This window comes from Silene latifolia, chromosome 10 (genome assembly GCF_048544455.1).
Source record: "Silene latifolia isolate original U9 population chromosome 10, ASM4854445v1, whole genome shotgun sequence".
Taxonomy (NCBI): Eukaryota; Viridiplantae; Streptophyta; class Magnoliopsida; order Caryophyllales; family Caryophyllaceae; genus Silene; species Silene latifolia.
Genome location: NC_133535.1, coordinates 73909795 through 73927407, shown reverse-complemented (window position 1 = coordinate 73927407; position 17613 = coordinate 73909795). Strand labels below are relative to the sequence as shown.

At 36.5% G+C, this 17613-nt stretch overlaps 1 long non-coding RNA gene and 1 other non-coding gene across 2 annotated transcripts in view; one reads left to right on the top strand and one right to left on the bottom strand.

Moving 5' to 3' along the window:
* Window positions 1-17613, top strand: part of LOC141605683 (uncharacterized) — a 151946-nt gene that overhangs the window by 122743 nt on the left and 11590 nt on the right. The gene's annotated exons all lie outside the window — the stretch shown is intronic.
* On the bottom strand, window positions 9938-10044 carry LOC141610037 (small nucleolar RNA R71). Its single transcript, XR_012527932.1, has one exon. It is a non-coding gene; the product is annotated as a small nucleolar RNA R71 (small nucleolar RNA).

Genomic DNA, 17613 nt, shown 5'->3' with positions numbered 1-17613 from the left:
AAGGGGGAGAGGGATCGACTAGGTAGTGTAATTTGCCATCACCTGCGGCAGCTAATCGAAGTTGTTCTTCCCAATCTTTAAAATTACTACCGTCGGCTTTTAAAACATATTTGTCCATAAAAGAACGAAGCCATGAATCTTTAGATATTGAGACGGTTTGACTAGAAGAAGCCATCGTGATTACTACAAAAGGAAATGAAAGGAAAATTAACATTTATCGTTTAAACATTTTACTTGTAAAACTATTTTATCAAGTTCCCATTTATATTGTGATCTTCCACTGAATTATATAAATGATTCCAAGATCCATCTTTATATAAACACGCGCACAGTGGACCGATTCAACCCATATCTATATAAATTTGGTGAGTCAACGACTTTGACTGATTCTACTATTTGAACTCTTGGTCGACGGATTTTCTTAAAATATATCTTTTAGCCCTAGAATTAAATATGGGCACGGTGGACCGATTCAACCCATATTAATCCCGTTGAGTCCGACCAATTTTCACGCGTAATGACTCTTATTACCCTACTTACCCAACGTAAAAAGAGTGTACCTCGGTAATCGGAACCTACCTCTAATGAAGAAGAGATTCATAGGTGCTATTATTGGGTAAGGCTAATCTCAATTTTCATTTGAAAGTGAGAGATCTTATCAATTAAATTGTCTATCACTTTTAAGTGAACAAAATTGGTGAATGCTAGACAACTAAATCGATAACAACAACAAAAATAAAACATGTATTGACGATTTGGCATGGATGCATAAAAATTAAAACAATCAAGCCCTAATATGGCCACCTATTTAATCTAATTAACTAAAAAAAATTACACTTCGGAAACCAACTCCTTGGTCCCTTGAGTCTTCAATAATATGGCCTCCTTCTTTAGGATTTCAGAACGCCTTTCCGAAAACACAGTCCTTATGAAAACTCCGTCTTTAGATGCTTCATTTAACTACTAATAATTAAATTACATAGCAATTTCTTATTATACAATTTGTAATAAAAATAAAACTATTAATTAATTACAAATTGGGCGATGCGAAATCGCAATTAATTACAAAACAAGTCGATATTCCCTTACATTACGAAAAATACCAACTTCTACCTATGGCCATATTAGGTGAAATTACATGATTCAAGTACTAGAAACCACTCATATATATGAATAATAATGCATTATGTAAAAATGTCATGCCAAATCGTCTAACTTACCAACAACTATCATTTGAGCTTGCTTTGACGTAATTTTTACCATTAAAAAATCCATAATTAATTATTAAAACAATTTTAAGATTAACTTATCATACTAATCTGGTCTAAAATCAAAATAATTATTTCCACTAATTATCTTGAAATAATATGGGTTTTAAAACAAACTTTTTAACAAAATAACATAATAATTCATAATTATCATGGAAAAATTCCATTTAATTAAAATATTTATGGAAAAATAAATTTTAAAGTTTTGTACATTCTGGTCTTTCACTAAAATGGCATGCATGTGAAAAATTTTTTGGTTTTGAAATTTATTTAAAACAATTTTACAATTTTCTCGGTAAAACGGCAAATTTTACGATTTAATTCTACATTAAATCATAAAAATTGAAACGGCTTCAAAATAAAATTTTCTACACTTTGGAACAATTTCCCGGACCTAAAAATCCAAAAATTTCGAGCCCAAAAATTAAATAAATATTGATTTGTAAAATAACCAATATTTACCAACTTTTATCAAATAAAAATCCATAAACTACCTAAATTAATCACATTAATTTAAAATTTCTATTTCTCATAAATAGATCATGCATGTAGTTATTTCTAAATAAATATGCATAGAATTAACATGCAACATAATTTAATTAACTCTTAATTAATTTTAGTGCATTTTTACTCAATTTTATGCCATTTTAAGTCATAAAAAGTGATTAAATATTAAAAAAATTAAATTTTCAACCCATATCATTTTAAGACCATATTATATACATGCAAGACTATATTTTGTGATAAAACTAATTTTAACAACAAAATATCAAATTTTATTAATTTATGTCATAAATTCATAAAATCGTCTTATAACTACATGCATGTATGTAACAATGCTCTGATACCACTTGTTAGTTATTAGACCATATTATACTCATTTTATGACGGTAAAATTACTGGCTAATTTTATGTAATGGTCTAATCTACATGCATGCAAAGAATAAGAGTGAAAAGTTCCTTACAATGGTAAGTATATGGTTAAGGGCACCACAAAGATCACCTATCTTTGTATTTCTTGTGCTAAAATAGAATGGATGATCCTCCTTTAACCTTAGCCCTAAAAGAAGAAAGCCACCTAAGATTGCACCCAAGAATCAACCCAAAACACAACTAAAATTACTAACTATTTAATAGTAGTAATTAACCTTGTATTATGTAATATTATTACACTAATAATATTAGATAATATATATTATTATTTGTGAATTTTATTTTGAATATATGATCAAGTTTTGATGAGGAAAAATGAAGAAAATGGACTCCTTTCCTTCACTCTAATGGACCGGCCAAAATGATGTTTATAGAGAATTTTTGGTCTAAAAATCATCACATGCAAATGTTTAAGGTGGATTATATATAGGCAACCCAAATGTAAACAAATGAATGAAACATTTGTTAGTGGGTATAAGCCTAATCACATGATGATCTAACATCATGACATGTGGCGGCACACATAAATATTGGGTCCATTTCGACTTCCGACATTTGTGCCCCAAATGCTTATAAGTCTTATATTTAATTATCTTACGTAATTAAATATTAATTTAATTATTTAACAATTAAATAATACAAATTAACTAATAACCACTTAACCATTTAGTAATTATTGGACCATTTTATTAATATAAAATGTATCTTGTGAACCTTTATTAGCTAATTTTACAACCTCTTGTAAATTTAAATAGCTAATTACCTCCGCCTCAAAACATATACACATGCCGTATAAATTTAATTAATTAACTATTAATAAATAAATTCGAATAAATATTTATTAATTAATTATCACATAATTAAATAATAAATCCTCTTGGCCCGAGTTCGTAACCCGTAATCAAATAATAAACTCACACGACTTATTAAAAGTCAATAAATACAAGGATTTAATTAATTTGTATCTCATACAAATAATTATTTTTTCCTTTTGGGTATTATCCTATAGGTGTGACCTAAAGGGATCAGCTGATCACCGCCGTCACACGACAGTAATGTCAAACTCTAGTCAGCCAATCATTACCGATTAACGATGACCAGCTGACAAATAAATAATAAGTCCCTTATATTCTTTGTACAAGATTTAATATGTAAACGCACTTATTGTGGAGGACACTACTCCAACATTTTCATACCGATTTTACCAGCTATTTTTCTATTTCCATTTATTTCAACAACTTTTGTTTTGTCACCAGTTTCAACGGTTGTTTTTTTTGCACCAGCTTGGGGAGGACGTCTTTTCCTCTTATTAAAACCTTCATGATGGCAAACCATGCATTTTGTTTGAATAATACCATCTTTAAACCTCTTAGTTGAAGACTTCCTTGCTTCAAACCCACAAGCAATAGCATAAATTTTATAGAACATCATTGTTGACTCTAAGTCCACAAATGTTTTGCCAACCACGGGTGTAAATTTTTCATCAATCATACTTATCCATTGCTCACTGCCATCTGGTGTGTAAGTTACCAAAGTAGTAGGTGTGGAAGTAGATGGCATTGTAGGGGTTGTTAAGACAACAGTAGAACCCTCACCATCCTGACCAGAACCAACATTTGAGCAAGGAACCTCACCATAACTGACACGAGGCATCACACTACCCTATGTGCTGTTGTTGACATTTGAATCAACACCTAAGAAAATAAAATGTTCATAAAGTCACATCTCACATTCACTAATCATGTTACGGCTTAACAACAATTCAAACATTTAACAAAAATTTAACCAACAGAGACAGTGTTACCAGGTCCACAAAAGAGGCTGTAAAATTCACAAAACAAGGCCTAAGATTCACTAAATAAGGTCCGAGATTCACAAATGAAGGAAGAGAGCAAAATAGGTGATTCACAAATCAAGTCTCGGAATATTATCTTCAAGTTACACAAATTAAGCCTTAAGATTCAAAAAACAAGGTCTGAGAATCACAAATAAAGAAAAAGAGCAAAATAGGTTATTCCTAAATGGTTCACAAAACAAGTTCTAGGATTAACAAACACAAGGACTGAGATTCACAAGTTCACTTTTTGGTTCAGATTATTAGTTCAGTTTTAATCTTATCCGGGTTGTATGTATTAGTTATTAAGTGTCAATAATCATCAGGCGTTGCTGCTTGTTATTTTAATTTAGCTTCGTAAACTTGTTATTGTCAATTACGTTTGTTCTCTATCTAAAATAATCATGTCACGGGTTAACAACAATTCAAACGTTTAACAACAACTTAACAATAGAGTCAGTGTTACCAGGTCCACAAAAGAAGCTGTAAAATTCACAAAACAAGGCCTAAGATTCACTAAATAAGGTCTGAGATTCACAAATAAATAAAAAGATTTTTGGTTCAGATTATTAGTTCACTTTTAATATTGATTTTTGGTTCAGATTATAAGTTCACTTTTAAACTTTTAATCTTAGGCCAGGTTGTATGTATCAAGATATATGTTAATAACACTTCCATTCCCAAAAACTATTAATATCTAGGACATTGAACAATCAGCTGTGCCAAATTCAAGGCCTATATATTTCTAATTTCTGAAACATAGTATATCACAATAACCTCCCTTCTCTCTTCTGTAAAATGTTCAAAAATACCTATTGTACACATTGTCTCATTTATTTGTATTCCCCTATACTTGTGTTTTGGCAAATGTTCCAGGTAATATGGATCAAGGGCGGTATGTCTGTCGCGACCTCTCTAAATTGGCAGATTGTTTAATGAGACAAGGTTACTATATAGAGTCTTTGGTGCCTTTTATGAGAGTAGTACTAATTCAATTTCGCTCAGATGAAGCTAGCTGCAAACAGGCTTTTAAGTTACAGGAGAAGTTCGAGCAATTTGGGGTTACCAGATCTAAATGGCGGGCTACCTATTCCCCCGTTCAGAGGCCCTTTCTGTGGGTTGCATCCAGGCTTGATTAAAATTATTTTAACTACACTCCATTATTTAGAAGAGTCCAATATGAGTCTAAACACGCAGGAAGATCACTAGCTGATGCAGATGAATGTTGCACCTATAGCTATATCAATATTGCTCTATGTGCATTGCCTCGAGCAAATAGGTGCTTTATTAACTGAACAAATTGTGTTATCAGATATCATATCTTGCTTTTAGAATGTTGTTTGGCGAGTTTGTTCTTAAGTGTCAATAATCATCAGGCATTGCTGCCTGTTATTTTAATTTATTTTCATAAACTTGTTATTTTAATTTAGTTTGTTCTCTATCTAAAATAATCATGTCACTTATGTCCAAAATTTTAGAATATTAGCGGCTAAGTTCACAAATCAAGCTCTAAGATTAACAGAATAGTGTCTGACATTCACAGAATATGACTTGAGATTAACAGAATAAGGAATAGAGCTAAAAAGATGATTTTAACCACTACGACCACCAAGTTATATAAAATTAGCTTCTAGGATTCACAAAACAAACTTTAGGATCCACAAAATCACTTTCAAGATTCACAAATTAAAACAACAGTACAAAACAATTTTTTAACATGAGATTATACAATACCTATTTCAACACGGCTATTATCAACTTGCATTGTAATATCTAGAATCTCCATAGCAATTTTTGATCTTAAGCGAGCTGCAAAATCGTTAAAAGTTGTATGAAATCGTTAGGTAAAGCAAAATCACGTAATCTTGATCAAATTCGAACGTTATATTTATGAAATCGCTCAACTTGATCAAATTCGGACTTTATATCATCAATATATTCAATTTTCATCAAAATTATAAAATTACCTTCTGAAATTAATCGAATAAAAATCTTCTGAAATTGATCAAATTGATCAAATCTCTGCAATTGATTGTTGATCGGCAAATCGCTGCAATTGGAAATCTACGAACAATCAGCTACAATTGATTAGGTTATGGAGCAGATTTGGGAAAGATGGCTGCAAGTATTGGAAGAGCTGTAGCTTGATGATGAAGAAAATTTGAGTCGTTTGATTTTTATATTTTAGATATAATAATTTAAGTGGGCTAAATTTTAAGCCCAGTAGGAAGCGCCCAATATCACAGTCTGCCCAACATGAATGAATTTGGTGAGGCCGGCCGCCTCACCATAATTAACGGCCTCACTGGATCCGGACCGTGTATATATATTGAATCATGTGAGGCACCCATCTTAGGGTGAGGTAGCTGTACCAATCTTAAACCGTCAAATTAAAAAATTACAGATGCACCAGATGATGCCACATGTCCCCATACAAAACCCCATCACACACACATTTTCCTCTTTCAATTTTACTCATTTACTCGACACACAATCACTCGCACAGTCGCATTCTCTCTCTTTACTCTCATTCTTCAGCTCTTGTTCTTCAACTCGGTTCTTCAGCACGTTTTCTTCAACTCGGTTCTTCAGCTCGTCTTCGCCGTTCACTCGCATTTCGATCTCCATTTTACCACTGAGATTTTGATCGTCATTATCATCCTAATTTCTTTTCGTATCGAGGTAATTTTGATCCCCTAATTTTCATTTCGATTTCATTGCGCTTCCATCACACTTCGATCAAATTATTTAATTTGTTCAGTCCTCTATCAACTCATTTAATTACTGATTCTCGCTCTTGTTTATGCAGGTTTTGATCGATTTCTCCGCTTCATCGTATGTTCCTTTCCCTTTCTTTACTAGTTTTTGATTTTTGTTGCTTAATTTGTTAAATTTTTGTCAGGATCTTATTTAATTAGTTTAATTTCCTAGTTTTGCTCTTGTTTTACTATTTTCCTTCACTTGACTTCATCGATTTCTTTGGGTTTTTACTTTGCTCGATTATGCTCGCAACTTAAGTTTCGTTGTTATTGTTCACGGTTAGTTATGATCGATTTTATGTATCCTAGGTTTTTGACGAAACACTCATTATGAAATGTTGATCATAATACCTAGGTTTGTGAGCATATACCTCTTACTCTGACTTTTGCTCTTGCCGTTTCTTAGTTAATTTTAGTTGTTTCGGCTTTATTTTGTGAGTTTTTGGACGCTTGAGTGTGATTACCTTGTCGTTCAAAGAACGTGTTTTATATTCAGAGGTTTGATGAAATTTCAGTAGCTATTTCGTCTTTTTAAATGTGTTGTTGCTTGAGTGGTCAATCGACTAGTGCTGTAAAGAATTTATTAGTTTGTGTTGTATCAATTAGTTTGTGTTGAATCAATTTGTTGTCTTCTAGGTAAATCTATGATGTGACCATAATTAGAGCATATTTAGTCCCGAATTAGCCTTATTCCCATGCTTTATAGTGCATATTTGGGTCATTTATTGTCTTTCGTTCTTTGTTTTGCATATTCTTTGAGGTTTTGATCCCTTGGTAGGAAATAAGTGCAAACCTTGCATTTTCATGGAAAAACGAGACTAAAATGATTGAATTCAATTACCAAGAATCAAGGAGAAACAAGATTAGAAGGCCTTTGTACATACTATAGTAGATGGGCAATGATGAGAAAAGATCCTTGCATCCCTGAGGAAATCCCCAAGGATCTTATGAAGAAAAAGGAAGAAAAGAAGAAGAAACAAGACTGCACAGCAATCCGTGCGTCTTCCCCAGAAGACGCCCGTCTCCACCACCACAATCCGTGCGTCTTCACTCCAAGACGCCCGGGCAGCAGCTCTAGAAGACGCCCGTCTTCTCTACAAGACGCCCGAGCAGAAACCACCGAATCCGCCCGTTTCGTGCTAAAGACGCCCGGATTCTCAGGTAGGCCCATTTCGTCTTCTTCAAGCTTCAAGGAAGGATGCACATCTTTTTCTAGAGACTGGAGTCTCCCTAGAGACCGGAGTCTTTCCAAAAAAAACCGGCGTTTCCTTAAGTAGGGACTTAATCGTCATTTAAGCCCTTAGTTAACCCTAATTCATCCACCTAATCCCCACTATAAATACCCCATTAGTCTAATTAGAAGAGCATGTTCTTCTTAGCAATCTTTAGTGTAGTTAATATCAATCAAATCTCTCTTTAATATTGTAATCAACAATTAATCAAGTTTTAATACAAGTTTTATTTCCTTAATCTCTCTCTTGTTCATCCTTTATTTTGGGTAATTGAAGATTATTTGGGTTATTATTGGGAGATTGACAACCTTCCAATCAAGCATCAAGTACTTCTTTTATTCTTTGCTTTATTATTGGAATCATTAGTAGGTATAATTCTCTTAATCCCTTTTTAATTATTGTTAATTACTTTCATTTATTCATCATGTTTCACTTTGTTGGTATGATTGACAACCTTGCTAGCATGTTCAACATGATAATGAGTGAGTAGTTCCTTAGCTAGAGTTAAATGGGTAATTAGGGGAAACCAACATGGGGAATGATTCATGCTTAAATTAATATGCTTTCATAGTTTATTTGCTTGCTTGTTGTGATCTCAACTCATGCACATGTTATGTTTGATGAAACGTGAGCCTATGAATCCTTGCATTTTTTACCCATCACCTATCTTTTCAATGAGACTTGTAAGACATAAACCAACTCGAGTCTCATTAGACCATGCATGTTGTTGAGTAGAGAAGACTAAGTCGACTTGTAGGTATTGTACAATCTAATCGATTTAGCTCCGGGACCCAAACTTTCATAGGATTGTAAGATATAAACCAACTCGATCCATCACAACAATAATTGCTTGCTTATAATTTGAGAGCATGTTTGTATGATCAATTCCCATGAATCCCCTATGACCCCATGACACCCTAGTGCTTTTTATCAATTGTTTACATCCCTTTTAATTCATCTTGCTTGTTTACTTTCATTGCTATTTAGTTTAGTGATCTTCTACATCAACCCCAATTGTGACACCCCCTAAGACACCACTAGTTGCAATAGAAATCTCATCTCAATTCCCGTCCCTTGGGATCCGACCTTTACTTGCTTCTTTACTAATTGTAGAGTTGTTGGTGAAGTTATAAATTGTGTTTTGGTCTAGGTGCTCCTAACGACAAGTTACCGAAAAGACATAGTCCGACCAAAAATGGCGCCGTTGCCGGGGACGGTGTTAACTTGATTTAGATTTTCTTATATTGTTATTAGTTGTGTCTTTCTTTGCCTTGGGGATGTAAAACTCCGCAAGGTTTGTTCTAATTGTTTTCGAGTTTTTTGATATTTTGCATGTCTAGAAGGTCACAAGGTGACTTGTTACCCTTTGATCGTGAAATTGAAAGAACTTTGACAACCAATAGAAGACTTGCTAGGAGAAATTTGAGAGGTATTGGTGAGGTTGTAGATATTCAACCAAATACTATTGAGTTCATCAACCCTTTTGCAAGAGAAGGTGAGGGAAATCCAACACAAAATCCAACACAAAATCAACCCACAATGCCTAAGTTTTCATCACATTCCGTACCCACCGAGGAGAACCTACCCATTGGTACTCCCACACCACAACATCTAACCGGAAATTTTATTGCCAAATCCGCATTTATCCAATTAGTCGAAAGAAGCCAATTTGGGGGGATGCCTAGTGAAGACCCTCATTCTCATGTGGAGACTTTTTGTGACTATTGTGATGAGATTTCTCAAATCGGTGTAACTCAAGACCAAATTCCATGGGTCTTATTTCCTTTTTCTCTAATTGGCACCGCGAAACAACGGTTGAAAGACCTTGATAAGGCTACTCTCGGAATTGATTCTTGGAAAAAGTTGGCTCTAGCTTTCTACAAAAAGTTCTATCCACCGGAAAAGACTAACATGCTAAGAGCTCAAATCACGGGCTTTAAGCAAAGGGATGAAGAATGTTTGTATGAAGCTTGGGAGCGATTTAAGGGAATCTGTCGCTCATGTCCTCACCATGGACTTAGCGAGTGGTTCTTGGTACAACAATTTTGGAACGGTCTTTATGAAGATTCAAGGAACATTCTCAACATGGGATCAAATGGAATGTTCACCGAAGTTGATGACAATCAAACTTGGAATAAAATTGAGGAAATGGCGGTCCATAACTCACAATATAGTAGACCTCGAAAGGCTACTAGAGAAGGAAAGCATGAAGTGGACTCCATTACTCAATTGGGTGCTCAACTTAGCGCTCACATTGATACCATCAATTTGAAGTTTGAAAAAGCTATGGCTAGACTTGAAGAAGCCTCAAAATCACCAAAGCATCATGTTAATGTCATGACGGCATCTTCATCAATCACAAGTGGGATATGTGAGAATTGTGAAACTTTGGGACATGACCAAAGTGAATGTAGGGGAACAAATGAACAAATGAATGCTTTCCAAGCTTACAAGAGTGGTACCCCTTATTCAAACTATTACAATGAAAACACCAAATTCCATCCAAATCTGTCATACAAAAGCCAAAATGTTCAAAACCCTCAAACAACATACACCCCACCTCCCATGAGAAACCAAAATCAAAGACCCTTTTACAACCAAAACCAAGGTTATCAAAATCAATCTCCATACAATCAACAAAATGACCAAAGTTTTGATGTTCAAAAATTGGTCCTTCAAATGCAAAAAAATCAACAAGAGTTTTTCACTCAAATGAAAAAAGATAGTCAAGCAAAGGAAACCACCATCAACAACATCCTAGCTCACACCAAAATGTTGGAAACCCAATTGACCCAACTAGCATCTTCAAGCTCACAAAGACAAAAGGGGCAATTACCACCTCAAAGTAATCCTCCAATACATGAAACGGTTAATGCCATTCACTTGAGGAGTGGTACAAGGTATGAAGCACCGAAGAAGCAAGTTGAGGATGAAGTTGTGGAAGCTAGCGACAAAGAAGAAATTGTGCAAAACTCCAAGGATGGAGAACCATCAAAAGAAGAAATTTCAAAGAAAAATGAAGACAAGGTCAAGGAGAAGGAGCCCATTGTGATTAGACTTCCTTTTCCAAGTCGTCAAGCCAAGCCCAAATTTGATGACCAACTTGGAAAATTTATGGAAATTGTGAAGAATTTGGAAGTCTCAATTCCTTTCACGGAATTAATCAATCACATGCCGGCCTATGCAAAATACATGAAAGACATCCTCACCAAGAAGAAGTCGATCCGGAAGCTTTAGACTATCGCCTTCACTAAGGCGAGTAGTGCAATACTTCAAGGGAGTTCACCTCCAAAACTCAAAGATCCGGGAAGCTTCTCAATACCGTGGATCATTGGCGACACCACGACCAACAAAGCCTTATGTGATCTAGGGGCTAGTGTGAGTGTTATGCCGTACTCGGTGAGTAAAAGGTTGGGGATGGGAGAGCTTAAATGCACCAATATCACACTCAAAATGGCCGATAGATCGACGAAGACACCATTAGGGATATGGGAAGATGTTCCCGTAAGAATTGGGAAATTTTTCATCCCGGTGGACTTTGTCATTGTTGACATGGAAGAAGATTCCAACATTCCAATCATTCTAGGAAGACCTTTCTTACACACCCCGGGTGCGGTGATTGATGTGAAGTATGGAGAGCTCACTCTAGAAGTGGGATATGAGAGCATAACTTTCAATCTTGACAAGACCATAAGAGCTCCCTGTTTGCATGAACCATGTTTTATGATTGATCATTATAGCCGGAAGGATGATAGGAAGAAGTCGGAACTCCAATGGAAGAAGAAAATCGAAGATGCTCCATTCAAAGAGCAAGTGAATTGTGACAAATAGAGCTTGAAAAGCTCACCAAAGTCAAGCAATGACGAGGATGGCCTCATTGGCCAAGACAAGAAAGTGGGAGAGTTGTCTCTATCAACTCAAGAGATCTTTAGTGATCAAGTAGATGAAGTTTGTGGTCTTTGGGACGATGACTTCGAAGGGATTTTCAATCCTTATATTGGTAATGCTATCGATCAAGACCGACAACAAGGGCAAAGATCTATTGAAGATCTTTATCATGATAATGAACAAGCTTTTGATTACTTCTTCAAGGTGTTGAGCAACATCAACAACACCTTGGACATGCCCCCATGACATCTCACTAAGGATGAGAGTTTGGTGGAGTCCTCCCTAAACCACCATTTGTAAATATCTCTAACTCTAACTCGCATTTTAATTTTTACATTGCATTTTTGTCATTCTTGGATTTTTATGCCTTGATCAAGATAATTATCATTTTTTAGAGAAGTGAGGGAGGGACTAATGATTCAATTGATGTGTAGTGCTTTAGCTTAGTGTGGGGATAGCAATTGCCTAGGCTATTCATGCCTTAGTAGTGCCCCCACAATGAAGAACACGGGATTTTAAAGAATGAAAAATGACACGGGATATGCAAGTACACGGATGGAACTGAATCCGGGTAAAAGGGGCAGAATCCAAGCGTTTTCTAGGGAATCCGCCAGTTTTCAGGCAATCCGGGCGTCTTTGTTAGAATCCGCCCGTCCTTCTGAGCTGAGAATTCGAAATTTTGGGACTGTTGATAAATCCGAGCGTCCTTCAAGAGAAGACGCCCGTCCTCAGAAAGACGCCCGTCCTGAAAGGAAAGACGCCCGTCTTTTTGGCTGAGAAAAACAAGAAAATTCACTGGAAAGGAATCCGACCGCCTTCAGTGAAAGACGCCTGTCCCGCAGTTGAACTTTCTGAGCGTCTTTACTGAAAGACGCCCGTCTTTAGGCTAGAACTCTGAAGCCAAAACAGGCAGAATCCGAGCGCCCCGAAGGAAAGACGCCCGTCTTCCCCCTGCAATTCAAAATTTTCCGGGTCTTTTATAAACCACATCCCCCATTCATTTCTTTATTCCTTCATTTAAAACACTACCCATAAACCCCAAAACTCAAAACCCTCATCCTCTCCATCACCAAAACAAGATTTCCTCAACCACATTCATCAAAATCAAATCAAAACATCCTTCTAACAAAAATTAATCACTCCTCTTTCAACAAAAATCAAACCAAGCACCAAAATCTTCAACCTTTGAGTCGATTTTTGAAATTATAAAGGCAAAGCCTTTCACCTTAAAATCGATTTGGGTATACTTGGAAATTGAAGATTTTTACTCTTTTCTTGGTTAAATCATCAATGGCAAGGACAAAAGGAGCAACAAAGGCACCTAAGGCAAAGGCACTCTCAACAAGACAAAAGAGTCTTCAAGCAAAGAAAGCCTCATTGGCTATGGTGATAGCTAGTTCAAACTTGGAAGTGCAACAACAACAACCTCCCTTGGAAGCAACAACATCAACAACTCCGGAAATTGCTCAACTTTCGAACTATCCGGAGGTAATTTTCATCTCTAACTCCCATAGGGAAACATTTACCAAGTATGATACCTTTCTATCCACCAAGTTTATTTGTGAAGATGCCTTAGATAAGTTGGGTGTCCTTGAGCAAACTAAATCCCTCTTTGAAGCCATGGGGTTGGGAAAATTGTTTGCAACAAAAGAATTGACATAACCCTCCCTTACCTTAGAATTATTGAGTTCTTTGAAAGTTACTAAGGTAGAGACAATGGAAAACATCGAGTTCCGCCTAGCTAATGTGAGTAGGCGCATCAACTTTGAGGAATTGGGTAAAGTATTAAGTCTTAGTGATTCACATATTTATTTCAAGAATCCTGGAAAGTATGACCCCGCTCGTCTTTGGGAGGCGATTTCCGGAAGAAAATTTGAGAACTGTCATGCTAGTCGCACTCTATTAGTCCACCATCTGGGCATTAGAGTGTGGCATAAGGTCATAGGGAATACCATCATTGCAAGAAAAGACACCAACCACTTTACCAAGCTCGATTGTGTTCTTCTTGAGTCGGCCTTAAACATTGGAAGGGAATTCACCAAGCCTTTCAATTCTCTAAGGATTTTGGTGGATAGATGGCTAAATGTTGATTGTGGGAACTAAGGCACCACCGTTATTGTGAATAGAGGTCTAGTCAATCTTTGAGCTAAGTACTTTGATCCGAACTTCAACAAGGATAGCAAGTATGTGGCGAAAAAGGGGGGTCATCTTATTGATATGGATGCTATGATTAACAAGTACAAGTGGGTCACTCATAACCCTCTTGACACCAAGTATGGGTGGCTCACCAATGAGGCTAGATCTTTTACTTTGCCTTCTAAGATTTGTCGTTTGAGTGTCCATCGGACCATCTACTTCCTTCCCCTCTCAAAAGAAGCCCCTCCTTCCCCTCTCAAAAGAAGCCGAAAATATTATCCGACAACAAAGGGATGAAGTTGAAATGCCCTCCTCTTCCATTGTCACACCACCCTATCATTTCAAGTACCAAGAGTTCAAACCCGAAGGTGTTGAAGCAAGCAAAGATTATATGACTCTTCTTATGCAAGAGATGCACAAGCAAGCTTTTAAGGATCGGGAAGATGCTTACTTAGCCCAATATCCACCCCTCCTTCATTTAGCTAGGCAAGGACTACTTGATCCTTCATGTCCTTTGCCTAGTTGGGCGGATAGGGAAGTCTTCTTTCCGAGTGCATCTAGGGGTGAGATTCCGGGTGACGATGAGGTTGTCGGCGATGCGGTTGTCGATAGCATTGATGAAGATGCTAGTGAAGAATAAGAAGAGGATGATGAACAAAGTGAACAAGAAAGTGAAGAGGGAAGTGGTGATGAGTCCACTTCTATTGAGGAAGATGATGATAATGATGATATGATTGAAGACTAGCAAGCTTTGGAGTCTCCTACCCTCTTGAGGTTTGCTTACTTCTTTCTTTGTTTTATTTTATTTATCTTGATCATGGTTGGAGTAGTCCTAGCAACGTAGAGGACTCACACCTCGGCCCCATTGAGGTGTTCTTATTTCATTATTCCCACCTTTTGAAAATCCAAAATGACAAATTTAGTTCCATGCATTGCATCTTGTGTGCATGAACTACACCCAACCTTAGGACATTAGAAATAATGTCTAACTCGGTTTGGGGAAGTACATGCATACGCAACGGGAGGTAATCTAAATTACGCTCTCCGTCATAAACAAAAACCCATGCATCATGTAGTGTAGATTAGTGTAGCTTGCATTTAGAGTAGAATTCATGCATCATGCTTGCATGATTTCCCATCATTTTTGCCATTGAGGACAATGCCCATATTAGTGTGGAGATGGGGAATTCTAACTTAACTTTTATTCAAAAATCCAAAAAAATTTAAAAATTTAAAAATTTGAAAAACCAAAAACAAATTCATTTCCTTTGTAGTGTAGTCATGTATATATTGTGTTTATTTTATCCTTGTTCACATTGATCGACTACGCCACATCCGAGACATGAGGATATTGAAGACCGCATGGTATGATCTTTCCAATCTCCTTTTTCCTCTTTATGTTAATGACTATGTGGCTTTATTTTGATTGATGCGGTATAACAATGTGAACTTAGAACTTGCATTTAGTGTATATGTCATATTAGTTGGTAGAATAATTTGCATTAGGATGTTTATATGCTAGTTGCATCATGGCAGGTAGTTTGCATGTTAGAAAAATTTTGCGAAACCGTCTACTTCGGAAGTTTGACAAGTGTATATAGGCCCTAGTAGATGATTTTTCTTCTTAAGACTTTGCTTGTTAGAATATTCGTAAAACACCCTACGATGTATCATGCTAGTATCCTTTGACCCATGGATTAAGGCCTAGTTAAGAGTACCTTGTGGTGTGATAACTCCTTGGCTACCGTTTATTCCAAGGTGACCCTTGAAACCATGCATCCATCCATCATCCATATTCTACCACATTTTTTGTCATCAAAGGGAATGGGCACAAAAAGAAATCAATTTGAGTTCAATGAAATGAAAAGTGAAAGGAAGTTTGCAAAAAAAAATGCATCAAATAAAAAGAGGAGCAAAAATAGAACTCCTAAAACTTCAAATATAAGCCACCCTCACTACATATGGGGTGACTTTGAAAATTTTCAAAAGAAATGCAAAGAAAAGTTGAAAGTTGTCAAAGTGTTGAAATGCCAAAAATCAAAAAGAAATGGCAAAGAAAGTGTTCTCAAATGTTATATGCCACAAGAAATTGGGGGGAAAAACAAAAACAAAAGCAAACTCCCAAAGTGAAACTCAAATATCTATCGATCCCTTTATCCATCGTATCCATTTTTGTGCATGGTAGAGAGGGGACGACCCTTCTTCTTGTCTAGGCAAGAGGGCGAATTCCGCGATCCTCCAGTGTTTCTAACACCATAGAGAGTCTATTCTTGACAAAAGCATTTAACGATTAAGGACGAAGGTACCCTAGCTTGACACAACTTGGAGGTGATTTATTGGTATCCTTCTAGGCTTAGTAGTTTGAAGAAATTGCATCTATGAAGGAGTGTGTACCCTTGAATTGCTTCCCTTGTAGATAATTTCCGCCACTTAGATGAGGAAAGTGGCTATTCTTTTGTAGATGCATCCATTATTTGATTTTGTGTGCTTAATGTTTGGATGTGTCGCCATTTTGGCAAGACCCACCTTGCCTTGCAAGAAGGCATCCTACCTCATGGCTGTCTTGTTGTGAGTTGAAGGGGCGGAGTGAGACCCGCTAATTGTCTCATATCGGCTATGTTATTAGGTTAGTTTAAATAATGGTCCTAGTCTTTGTCACCTCTTTACTCGGGACGAGAAAAGGTTCGGTTTGGGGATATTTGATGTGACCATAATTAGAGCATATTTAGTCCCCGAATTAGCCTTGTTCCCATGCTTTTTAGTGCATATTTGGGTCATTTATTGTCTTTAGTTCTTTGTTTTACATATTCTTTGAGGTTTTGATCCCTTGGTAGGAAAGGAGTGCAAACCTTGCATTTTCATGGCAAAACGAGACTAAATTGATTGAATTCAATGATAAAGCATCAAGGAGAAACAAGATTAGAAGGCCTTTGTACATACTATAGTAGATGGGCAATGATGAGAAAAGATCCTTGCATCCCTGAGGAAATCCCCAAGGATCTTATGAAGAAAAAGGAAGAAAAGAAGAAGAAACAAGACTGCACAGCAATCCGTGCGTCTTCCCCAGAAGACGCCCGTCTCCACCACCACAATTCGTGCGTCTTCACTCCAAGACGCCCGGACAGAAGCTCCAGAAGACGCCCGTCTTCTCCCCAAGACGCCCGGGCAGAAACCACTGAATCCGCCCGTCCCGTGCTAAAGACGCCCGGATTCTCAGGCAGACCCATTTCGTCTTCTTCAAGCTTCAAGGAAGGATGCACATCTTTTTCTAGAGACCGGAGTCTCCCTAGAGACCGGAGTCTTTCCAAAAAGACCGGCATTTCCTTAAGTAGGGACTTAATCGTCATTTAAGCCCTTAGTTAACCCTAATTCATCCACCTAATCCCCACTATAAATACCCCATTAGTCTAATTAGAAGAGCATGTTCTTCTTAACAATCTTTAGTGTAGTTAATATCAATCAAATCTCTCTTTAATATTGTAATCAACAATTAATCAAGTTTTAATACAAGTTTTATTTCCTTAATCTCTCTCTTGTTCATCCTTTATTTTGGGTAATTGAAG